Source organism: Megalobrama amblycephala, linkage group LG7, assembly GCF_018812025.1.
Source record: "Megalobrama amblycephala isolate DHTTF-2021 linkage group LG7, ASM1881202v1, whole genome shotgun sequence".
NCBI classification, from domain to species: domain Eukaryota; kingdom Metazoa; phylum Chordata; class Actinopteri; order Cypriniformes; family Xenocyprididae; genus Megalobrama; species Megalobrama amblycephala.
The window spans coordinates 45796627-45808953 of NC_063050.1; positions in this window are offsets into that span (position 1 = coordinate 45796627).

Genomic DNA, 12327 nt, shown 5'->3' on the forward strand with positions numbered 1-12327 from the left:
AGATCTTCATTTGTGTTCTGAAGATGAACGAGAATCTTACGGGCTTGGAACTAGGTGAAGGTGGGTAATTAAAGACAGAATTTTCATATTTGGGTAAATTAACCCTTCAACATGATACTTTCAACATGATGCCTGCAGATTTTCTCGTACAACAGCATAGCTGTCATTGTGTAAATCAATGTGGAAAACTGGAATTTTCAGCTTGTCTCATGTATTATGTGAGAAGTATTTCACTCTTTCACTATATAGTTAATAGCATATATGAGTGAAATCTCAAATCTAATATAGCCATTCAGACGAGAGCACATTGCAAAAAAACTTTGATTTCATTCACATTTCAATATGCCAAATAACAGATTTTTACTGTTTTCTGCCAGACAAAAAAAATCAAAAGTCTGATTCTTAGAACAGTCATAGCACACTTCTACTCAACAAGCCGATATTTTTTAAAAAGTGACAGTTCACCTAAAAATAAAAGAATGTAATACAGGCTTGAAATTACATGAGGGTGAGTAAATGAAAATTTGAAATATTCCTTTAACATCTGGCAAAATGGTGCAGAATCAGTGCTGAAGTTTAATAAGTGTAAGCAGTAGAGTGCAACCCTTTTTCAGCTGCCTTGGTTCTGGAAGTACAGTATTCCCCTGTTTATTTTTCCCTTAGGGATTAAAAAGAAAAGTCTTGTAAAAGGGATAGTTCAGTCTAAAATGAAATAAGTCATCATTTACTCACTCTGGTGTTGTTCTAATGCAGTATGCCATTCTTATTTTTAAGGCCACAAAAGGAGAATTTTAAAAAAAATATTACGCTCGTCCATAAAATGGCAGTGAATAGTGAACAATACGAAGGTTTTTAAAAAAGACGCAAAAGTATCACAGAATGATTCCATGCAAGACGTCATATATTCCAAGTGTTCTGGGGGTATAGGGTTTGGCAAAAACAAAGCGAAATTTAATGTATTTTTTAACGAAAATCCTGTGAAAATAGTGAAAAGTAATGGGATTTTTTCTTACTTGCACTCTATGGTAATAGAGATGTCTTAAAAAGCACCACTAATTATTGGAGACCACTGTCCTTAATGGAGAAAAAAAAAGAAAGACATGATTATCTCACTTTGACCTCAGCTCGGTTCAGCATGTCTGTCTCTTAGCCCGCAATAAATATCACAGTGAACATTCATAAACTGATTAAGCAAACATTTACTATAGGATATTGTTTAGTTTAAATACACACATGCACATGTACACTTAATCTCTAGATGCCCGGCAGCATATCAGAGTGTGAATCTGTGACATTGTGAGTTTTAAGTGTTGAATTTGACAGGTTCTAATTTATTTATCCCATATGTGGGGGTTATATGTGTTAATTGAAACCTGGATATGCATATGTGATTTATTCTTTAATTGCAAGGACATTCCCAAGGGAAGTCTGAATACACGTAATGGGAAATAACAAGCCAGAGCTCGCCAATACCTGTGTGTATATGTGTGACTATGTCCATGAGGATAACAGAGACATTGAGAAAGTGAGGGAATGTCAGAAGATGACATTATGTTCTAGAGAAATGTGACGGCATTTATGTCTCAAGTGTACATGCATATATTTATATATATATATATATATATATATATACACACAGACTCAGTCCCCAAGGAAACTCTTAATGACACTGGTGCAAAAACTTCACTGATTGGCGATCTCCATGGCTACTGTCACTAATGAATCTCCGGGGTTACAGGTGCTTGTCATCGCTGTCAGGGTAACGATACTGGTTTCCAAGACAACGGGAGTCACTGATGTAAGCGCAGAGTTCAACCACCTAACATGAGAGAGAAAGGAGAGGAAGTGATGAAGTCAAAAAAGAAAACTGACCAAGAATGTGAAAGGGAGGAAGTAAATAGTAAAAAAAAACAAAACAAAAAAAACATGTCAAGACAATTGTGGACATTTGGAGCGTTTGTAGTTTTTATTTAAGTTTTATGTTTGTATATAATGCATTATTTATTATAAATATACAAATGTTATTATTATATTATATATTGACCATCTACCGTGTTAAAATAATGAATGCAGTTAATTAATGCAGCATCCGTTTTTTCACTTCCTGAAGCTTCGGTTATAGTTTTTTTCCCTACTTCCTGTGGGTAGTGTTATATGCTCATTTGCATTCAAACTCCGCTATGCAAAGCAAAACAGAGCTACCCAGCAATGATGCATATAGAATATTGATAATACATGTTTTAATTAGTAATTATATTACTTATTTAGCATTAAATTTGATGTGTAACATAAAACTAGACAGAAACAGCTATTTCTCATGAGTAAATGCAAAGATAAATGAGACATTTATTATTATGTTTATGGGATGATTCTATTCTCTATTTTAAGTTTATAGGAATTAAAAGTTGTTGTGATAAAACGTTCTGTAATAATTGTTAATAATTAGGGGTGGGGATATATATCACAATATAGTTTTTTTGTTGTTGTTTGTTATTAAAAATAAGAACAAGGCAAATGACAAACAATATGACAAATACAATATAACAAAAATATGAATGAAACTAAAGGTAAATTAAATGTGCAATATGTAATATTTTTGCAGTAAAATATCCAAAAACCACTAGGCCAGTGTTATATATTTTGTTCACTTGAATACTTACAATATCCCAAATGTTTCCAACTATTTTGTAAATTGTGAGAAAATTGCAATTTTAACCAAGGCTCCGGGACGTGTGAGGAGTCTCCTATCAATGGCGTCATACCCTCGGTTTCCGGTTTTATTTTGTAGAAACCATGGAAACAACAAAGACGCTTTAATATATTACACGTTTTAATAGACAAGGGAACATCTGTTTTGATATATTTATAGACAGAAAATGAATTATTGTTATATAGCTCAACACGTTTAGTCTTATTGTTTAAATCTAATTTTCTTGTTTTTTTTTGCAAGTACCATGCTTTACCATGCCTCAGAGAAAAACACAATTTTGTCAAGTAGCTAACATAGCATAATCAGATGCAGCTTTATTTTTAGTAACAGTAATACAGAATTTTCTCCATCATACAGTACGATTTAAAATGAATTGCATGGCATTTATCAACACAGACCATATGATGTTCTAAAATCGATCTATCTTACTGCAGTGTGTCTCAAACAAGTGTCTCACAGCAACCGCCGAACGCACAGAGTAACGTTATAACATCATTTTCAACACACTCAGATGTATCTAATATGATAAACAGAGCTGCATTACCTCATACTCATGACCGGAAAAGCGGAAGCGGCGCCGGTGACTTTGTCATAATAAAAGTCCTGCTGCTCGTGAGGCGTGTGTTGTGCAGTCGCTCCAGCAGCCTCGCTCAGCTCCCACAACACTCGGTTCTGCTCTGCTTCATACTACAGTAACGTTAATAATCGCATCCATGAACATGATTTCTTCCCAAGTCCTATCCCTTTGAGGTGGAGACCACATGTCCCAAGATTCCGCTCTCAAACTTGGCATCATCAAGCTACGCCTTTGTTTTTAATAGGCTTCTAGCGACCTCTAGCAGACAAAATTATTACATACTGCACCTTTAAAGTGGTAACACTTTACAATATGGTTCATTAGTTAAACATTAGTTAATGTATTAACTAACATGAACTAACCATGAGCAATACATTTGTTACTGTATTTACTAATCTTTGTTAACATTAGTTAATGAAAATACAGTTGTTCATTGTTTGTTCATGTTCACAGTGCATTAACTAATGTTAACAAGATTTTAATAATGTATTAGTAAATGTTGAAATTAACATCAACAAAGATTAATAAATGCTGTATAAGTGCAGTTCATTATTAGTTCATGTTAACTAATGTAGCTAACTAATGTTAACTAATGAACCTTATTAGTGTTACCATTAAAGTTTTTTCAGGAATAATAGGTTTATTTACTATATAATTAGAAATAGTACAGAAACTGAATAATCAAAAAAAAAAAAAAAAAGCATAGCTACAAAAGTTATTCAGTCAAGAACAGTAAGCTATTTTCTGTTTTGTTTGATTAACATTAGTGACACAGAGAGCAGCAAGTTTATTAGGCTGCTGTCACTTTAAGACCGAATACACAGATCCGTTATACTGATACACATCCGGTTTACACCCAACTGTTTACTTTCATATGAAACATAACTGACACTGTTTACACGAATACTGCACACAATGGGCATTTTGACAACTGTGTGTGTATTCGACCATTCAAGCGCAATAAGACATGAAAGAGAACTGCGTTCACGATCGCATGCTAAGAGACGCTGTTTTCTGTGCACGCGCCTCAGCTGTGTGTCAGTCAGCGTGAGCACCGAATTGAGTTCTTTTTCACAGCTTATTGCACTTAATAACTCTTTGGGCCCTATTTTAACGATCTAAACGCAAAGTGTAAAGCGCACGGCGCAGGTGCACTTAGGGCGTGTCCAAATCCACTTTTGCTATTTTAATGACGGAAAAACGGCCCGTGCGCATTTTTGAAATGGGTTGTCCCTATTCTCTTAATGAGTAATGGGCGTAACGTTCAATAAACCAATCAGAGTGTCATCTCCCATTCCCTTTAAGAGCGAGATGCACTCGCTACCAACGCGCTCTAACAAAAAAATATTGCGCCATTGACTTTAGACTTTAGACCAGGTTTGAGTTGGTCTATGGCGCAGTCTATTTTCAGCTCCTTAAAATAGCAATGCGCCGGCAATGCGCCTGAACACACCTCTTTTTTAGACCAGCACGCCCATGGGCGCACTAACTGGCGCAAATGCATTTACTAATTTAAGGACGTGGCGCTGAACGGGAAAACGCAAACGGCGCCGGACGCAAACTAGCAAACACACTTGCGCTGCGCCTTGCGTCGCATTGCGCCGGGTGTATTATAGGGCCCATTATATTTTAGTTTACTTAAGGCCAACCCTACACAAATAAAAATGTCTTAAAAGAGAATAGAGAATGGAATGCAATATGTCATATGACACATGATGCACCAGTAGATCCAAATGTCTAGAATCTTAAGGTGTGTTCACACTTGGCTGCTTTGGTTAGATGAAAACATTCTCTGGTGCGATTGCCCTGTTACTGCGGTTCATTTGAATAAGTGCTAAAGCTGCCATCCGAACCCTGGTGTGCACCAATCAAGCGGACCAAGACACCTGAAAAGATTGGTCTTGGTTCGCTTTCAAACTCTGGTGCGGTTTGACTGAAATATAAATGCAATACAGAGCAAAGACATGTAAACAAACCAAAAACAGGACATGATGTCACAAGATGTGACTCTAAAAAGGACAGAATGCTCAAGCATACTAGTTTTTTTCTCATCATAGCTGCGATGTTGCCCATCGCAGTTCGGTTCAGGCATCTCCTCGAAAGCAGATCTTTGTTTGTGTGTGTGACAAAGTGATTCCTGCCTCTGCTTTGACTGCTTTGACTCCTTTACACATTTCATAAGCTCTTCACAAGTTGTCAGCTCCATTATATACCATCATACATACAGTGAGCGCATTCAGCCCAGCACACAGCATTGTTGTGAATGTTCGACAAACTCCGTCGCAAAATATACGTCATTTTTTGTTTCGTATCTTTAGGTTTGGTGTTATAAATGTGTGAATGCTAAGTGAACCAGGACTAAACATAATATTTTCTTTTTTAGTCCTGACCAAAAGATGAACTTAATCTTTTTTGATTATTGAAAGTAATTTCTGTCCAGTGAGCCACAGGGAAAATTTCTCGACAGACAGATTTGTGTTGTACGGTGATGTAACGCCCTTGTCAGCTAGCATCAGTCCAGCCTGAAAACTCCCAGACTGGAGACAAGGGCTTATTTTATGAACGTCTGTGTATGTTTCTGGGGTATTTATGTTTACAATCTGACAGTCGCTGCAACCTGTGTACTTTCTGATATAGAAATTGCTGAATACATGCAGACAACATCACAGGAAAAAGAAGGATGTACTTGTGCTCTTCACAACACACACACAGTTTAACTTCTTTTGTCAGCAGGAAGGGGATGGTTGCTACGGTAACGTCACCATGGGTATGCCCTGTTTGAGTATTGTGTCAGTACCTTGCCACACTCACACACAAGCGCAAACACTGACCCAGCGAGAGCCACGGACAGCGAGGCTGAATATGAAGCCTTAGGCGACATTAGCTGCATGCTGCCACTCTAACTCCTAAATAAATAAATACATAAAACAAGCTCTTGTTAATATGTAACAAAAGGCTTTCTACTGTGACACTGGTGTGTAATTTGCACTTTAACACACTTGGACACCCTTTGTAACACTTGAATTTTTTTTTCAGCTGATTTATGTGTAGCGTTATCTGGATATTATAATGGCAGCGTGCCGTTAATTGAGTCTAAAAGCATTCATTATCTGATTCACTTTCTGAGTTTGTGGTCACAACAACAGATCAATTAATTTGCCGATATGCCAGGTCCCAAATCTACCATCAGCTTGGTAAATTAATAATGCACATTTTCTCTTTACAAATACAAAATTCGGTCATGAAACTCTAGTTGGCACAGGCTGATAGGTCCTTAAATCAATCTGCTTGCAATCATAGTCAGTGTGTTTACATGCACCCTCATAATGCGATTATAATGGGATTTTGGCAATATTGCGATTAAACTTTACTTCATGTAAATGCAATACTTTGATCAAACGAATGCGATTAAGCTCATAATCACATTAAACTAGGTGGTGTACACCATTTTTAATTGCAATAAACAGGCATGTAAACACTTTAATCGCATTATTCCCACTCTGACGAAAGTGAGCATGTGCTCGGACGTACACGAATGCCGTGTGTTATTGACACAACTTCATGAATGAACTCTGTGATATTATTCGGAAGTTTTCTCTTCTCCAAATTGCCAAGTTCTGTCAACACAACTCACCGCACAGTCTCTGCTCCGTATCATCATCCAGACGGCGTGGAGAATGCGATGGCAGCTTAGGCAAACCCAGCATTGCGATGTTCATCACGGTGCCAAATAATATCCAGTTCGTCCGTCTTGAATTTGATGTGAGTAGATAAAACAATGGCCGGTTACATGCACACTGTATGCCTATCTGAGTGTGGTATAACCATACTTATTAGCGAGTAATCAGAGAAATGAAAATTGCGTGTAAACTGGAGTGAAGAGTTCTGCTCGTGTCATGTAAACCTCTTACTGCGATTAAGACCTTACTCGAGAAATAATCTCATTATTGGTGCACATGAAAACATAGTCATTATCTCTATAAGGCTCAGCTGATTGGTTCCTGCTGAATCAGTAGCAAATGACCTTGATGCTCAACTTTCAAATACCTGGTCAGCATTTGCTGTAGCAGTTTGCAGCACACTTTCAGAAACCCTCCTTCTTCCCCAGCTCCACCTGTATAGATCTGCTACTGGTAATTCATGTATGATATTGTACAGCAGTAGCATGTCTTACTTGCTCACAGCAGCATGTTGTGTAGGTATTGGCAGTAGCAAGTCTTTGTATCTTTTTGGATAAAAACTGCAGAATAAAATATAAGGCAAATAAGTAGGCTAAATAAGAGTAGAAGGAGACATGGGTTGTATTGTCTATTTGCTCATGTGCATCAATCTGAGTGGCCGTTGCAGGTGAAAAACATTTGGTTAATGGTGAATATTGAACTATTGTGGCTCCCTCTGATAGCAGGGGATATGCACTGCATTTTGGGTAAAAATGGCAGAATTACATATTATGTAAGGTGCCAGACAGGTAAAAAAGAAAAGAAGGAGACCTGGGTTGCATTGTCTGTTCGTTCACATGCATCTATAGGATTGACAGTTGCCTTCAGCTGTGGCAGGTTTTGGGGCAGCTCTCGCAGCCATGCAAAGATTTTACCCTTACTGGCCTTTTGTTTTACTTAGTTTGTTCCAAACCTCTATCCTAGGGAACTCTGGCATATAACTTGATCCACACAAGAGCTTCCTGTGTTATTTTGCCAAAATTAAGGCTTGATGGTTTAGTGATTGAAAATGAAGAAATTGAGACAGCATTTTTATCAAGCTCGTATGTTTAGGTTCAGTAATTTCACTTTAGTGGCAATTAATAGGTCTTTTCATTGTCATTAAAGTGAAATAACTGAACCTAAACATACAAGCTTGATAAAAATTCTCATTTTAGAAGAAAATTTCAGATGGCACTTAGAGGCTCTTGAATCTGAAGTTTTCATTTATTTATTAATTATAGTCTTATTTATTAAAGGTGCCCTAGAATTAAATATTGAATTTACCTTGGCATAGTTGAATACCAAGAGTTCAGTACATGGAAATGACATACACAGTTTCAAACTCCATTGTTTCCTCCTTCTTATATAAATCTCATTTGTTTAAAAGACCTCCAAAGAACAGGCGAATCTCAACATAACAACGACTGTTATGTAACAGTTGGGATCATTAATATGTACGCCCCCAATATTTGCATATGTCAGCCCATGATCGAGGCATTACACAAGGGCAGCCAGTATTAACGTCTGGATCTGTGCACAGCTGAATCATCAGACTAGGTAAGCAAGCAAGAACAATAGCGAAAAATGGCAGATGGAGCAATAATAACTGACATGATCCATGATATCATGATATTTTTAGTGATATTTGTAAATTGTCTTTCTAAATGTTTTGTTAGCATGTTGCTAATGTACTGTTAAATGTGGTTAAAGTTACCATCGATTCTTACTGTATTCACGGAGACAAGAGAGCCGTCGCTATTTTCATTATTAAACACTTGCAGTCTGTACAATGCATAAACACAACTTCATTCTTTAGAAATCTCTCCAACAGTGTGTAATGTTAGCTTTAGCCACGGAGCACTATCAAACTCATTCAAAATCAAATGTAAACATCCAAATAAATACAATACTTACGCGATTAGACATGCTGCATGACGAACACTTTGTAAAGATCCATTTTGAGGGTCATATTAGCTGTGTGAACTGTGTTTATGCTGTTCAAGGCAAGCGCGAGCTCCGGGGGTGGGGAAGCACGAGAATTAAAGGGGCCGCAACCTATATATTGGTGCATATTTAATGATGCCCCAAAATAGGCAGTTAAAAAAATGAATTAAAAAAAATCTATGGGGTATTTTGAGCTGAAACTTCACAGACACATTCAGGGGACACCCTAGACTTATATTACATCTTTTAAAAAGACGTTCTACGGCACCTTTAAACTATGTTATATTGATATAATCATTTATTTTGGCACAGCAAACCTGGAGCTTTAAAAAACACATTTTAAATAGCAATTTTTATTACTTTTCCACCCAAATTATGCAGCCCTAGTACAAACATTGTATGGATAACTCAAATTTACCTCACATTGTGCTGCTTTTTGAGGAACAGTGTGCTCTTATTGTTGTAAGCAATCAGACTTGGCAGGCAATAAAACGGTGCAAAAAAATCCCACACACTCGCAATGAACAATGAAAGAAACCTTGTGTAGGATTTGAAACAATTTCCCTCAGAAACAGCTAGTAAATTTCACAAAAAATTACAAAGAAAGTAACACATTGTATTAAACTTGAAATGTTAAGGTAGAAAGACTGAAATTGTATTTTCTTATAATATGTACTCGTATAATACTCCATTCAATGATACACAATTCAAAATGTAAAATTATTTATTTCACAACATAAGGAAAATTGAAAGGATTTGGAATTGTATGACAGTAAAGTAGGTAAAAAATGGCAGTGTTCATTTCTGGTGAACTATCCTTTTAATGTTAGAAGCCAAGTTGGATGTGCACACAGAAAACAGGTAATAACAGTGTTTTTCTACTAAAAGCTAGAGAGATCCCAAGCGACCAGCCCATAATCACTAACTCGTGTACCAAGCGTGTAGCCCCCAAGGGTCCATCTCTGTTGGTGATGCCGGTGAGAGTGCTGACAGATTCCTGTGAGGTGAGATCGTTGTATCTCTACATCTGTGTGTGTGTGTGCGCGGGTGGGTGGACATAAGAAGTTAATCAGGAAGAAGCAGGGGGTTTGCGCTATATTACAGCACTATCTGTGGACTCTCTTTGGGATCAGCCCTTCCTTGGTAAGCACCTGGTTGCCAAGCAACAAATGAGCTAAGACTCCACTCTATCCCCAAAGCCTCCGCCACATTTGATTGGCTGAATCAGCATTTTGGGGGAGGGCTTACTGTGAACAGTGTTTATCATGCAGAATAGTTTGATATCATATTATTGTTGTGGGTTTACTTTGAATGCTTTCTATCTAACATTTCATCGCCAGTTCATAACAAAACAGGCAGGGTTTGTTATTGGCCAGATCTGTGTTGTTGGCAAGGGCACGTTAGGCTTCATTTCCCTGCGTTCTGCCTCTATCACCTTGCGTTTCATCAATCACCTCTAAAGAACTACAACACACTGCCGGCACGGTTCCTGTCTCCCTCCACTCGCTCTGTCCATGTATTCTCCATGCCTTTCTGTTCTTCTTTGTCTCTAGGGCTCATCCTGAAGCATCATCATAAGGCGTTGTGGGCTTAATGGTTTATAGAGAGGTTTTAATCTAATAGCTGATGTGTTAGTCCAATTAGGATAGCTACAGTTTAATGGAATGATGTCTGATAATTATAGACTTCAGCTAATTCGCCATTACGCCTGAAATATTAGTTTTATGGTAAATTGGAGTAAATTGATTGCGTAATTGTTTTTGTCCGCATGTGTGCTGATGAGTTTGACTTGTAATGTGTATGTGTGTGTTTGAATTTTAATTGGCGCTACAAAAACATTATGACAGAAAAACTGCAGCTCATTGAAAACTGAATGGACAGAAGCAATTTTTAATGTCTTGAGTGCATCTTACAGTAAAGTAATATTTTATTAGAGAAAAATGTATTTAGTAGGGCTAAATCAGTGATTAAAAGCTACATGATACTGATTAAAGGGGTCCTTGATTATGATTTCACTTTTTTATCTTTAGTTAGTGTGTAATGTTGCTGTTTGAGTTAAGATGGTCAAAGTTCAGTGCAAAGGGAGATATTTTCTTTTACAGAAATAGCTTTTTAAGGATTACAACAAATGGCTGGTAGGGACTACAACGAGCTTCTTCCCAGGTTGGTGACATCACAAACCCCAAAATTTACATAAACCCTGCCCCCGGGAACACACAACAAAAGGGGGGAGGCCATGTTGGGCTGCTTTAGAGAAGAGGAAGAGTTGTTGTAGTTGAGTGTTGTTGCCATGCCGTCATTTTATGCCGGACTGCATCACAAACGAGGGTCAATTCAACGCTGGATTTGCACAAAAGATTAACATGACGGCACATGCTAGTCAGTGAGTTGAATCAACTCCACAGCAACTACATAAATTTATCCACTGACCATTCAGAAACATCCAGTTTCATTCTAAAGGTTGTAACTTCTTCCTGAGTCTCTCCATCAGTGTCCGACTCCGGTTTGAACAATGTAAGGCTGAACACAGTTACTGACAATCCTCATTGTGGATGCGTGAGATTCTCCAGCTTTGTTGTTGTTGAGTAATTGAAGCATGTGCTTTTAAAGCTCCACCCTCTTCTGGAAAGGGGGCCAGGAGCAGCAACTCATTTGCATTTAAAGGGACACACACAAAAACGGCGTGTTTTTGCTCACACCTAAATAGGGGCAAATTTGCCAAGCTATAATAAATGATCTGTGGAGTATTTTGAGCTGAAACTTCACAGACACACCAGAGACTTATATTACATCTTGTGAAAAGAAGCATAATTGGTCCCCTTTAAGTACAGTACATGATACTGATAAATTAATAAAATACATTGCAATCGACTGGATATAGTAGGGATGCATATAAAATTAATTTTAATTAATTTAAGGGTTTTTTTTGTCATGTTATATATTTTATATTTTATTCTAAAGATAATTTTAATATAAACTAAGATTGAAATCAATCTTTTAAATGCATGAAGTGAATTTAGGCATCACAACATTATAATGTAAACTGTTATTATTGAGCTATTATCATTATAACTGTAAACTAAAAGTATGAAAAAAAAATTCTAAAGATTACATTTAACAATGTTATTTTTATTATTTATATTTGATTATATTTAATATTAAATTATCAGTGTTTTTTAAAATTCTAATATCAGCTGATATCCATATTATTTGCTAAGAAACAATGATATAAGACATTGTATTACTGTGGCGGACTTGAATTGCTCTGATGGTTGGAAAAGCCCTCGCTCTATTTCCTCCCCTCTCTCTCTCTCACTCTCTATTTCTCTACTTCTTTTCCCTCTTTCTCTCTGCCTTGTTCAGATCGATCACTCTCCAGTTTCTCGACCTGTCAC